Raw genomic sequence first — 635 nt, forward strand, 5'->3', positions numbered from 1 at the left:
TTGCACCATTTTACACTCCCACCAACAGTGAATCAGGGTTCCAGTTTCTCCACAACCTCGCCAGCATTTGTTGCTTGCTGTTCTAAACTACGTGCCTTTGGGTTGACAGCACAACTCCTTACCACTAAGCCACCAAAGCTCACTGACCAGGCTTCTTAATGGGTACTGTTTTCCACTGGAAGAATACAGTACATTTGTCAGAGTTTTAAAAAAAACATATTGTTGGCCATAGTCGATTGAACAAAGGAACTCTGGTGGCTTAGTGCTGGGGAGCTGTATTGCCAACCCAAAGGATTTCACATTGAATCCAACAGCCGCTCTAGGGGAAAAAGTTGGACAATCTCCTCTGGTGTAATTTAACTGCCTCTGAAAACCTGCTGGAAGGTCAGCTATGAATTGATTCTGACTCAACAGTAAACAGCAACAACAACATTAGGTTGATCAAGCAGCAGTACTTTAATTAAAAACAAACAAACAAACAAACAACCGACCTCATTGCCATCAAGTCAGGACTGACTCATAGCTGACTTCCCAGAGGGTTTTCAGAGGCTGTAAACCATGCAAGAGTACATTTCCTGTCTTTCTCCTTCAGAGCACCTGTTGAATTCAAATCAATCACCTTTGGACTAGGAGCA

Source organism: Elephantulus edwardii, unplaced genomic scaffold (assembly GCF_000299155.1).
Source record: "Elephantulus edwardii isolate Elephantulus edwardi_28Jun2011 unplaced genomic scaffold, EleEdw1.0 scaffold00083, whole genome shotgun sequence".
In the NCBI taxonomy this organism is placed as follows: Eukaryota; Metazoa; Chordata; class Mammalia; order Macroscelidea; family Macroscelididae; genus Elephantulus; species Elephantulus edwardii.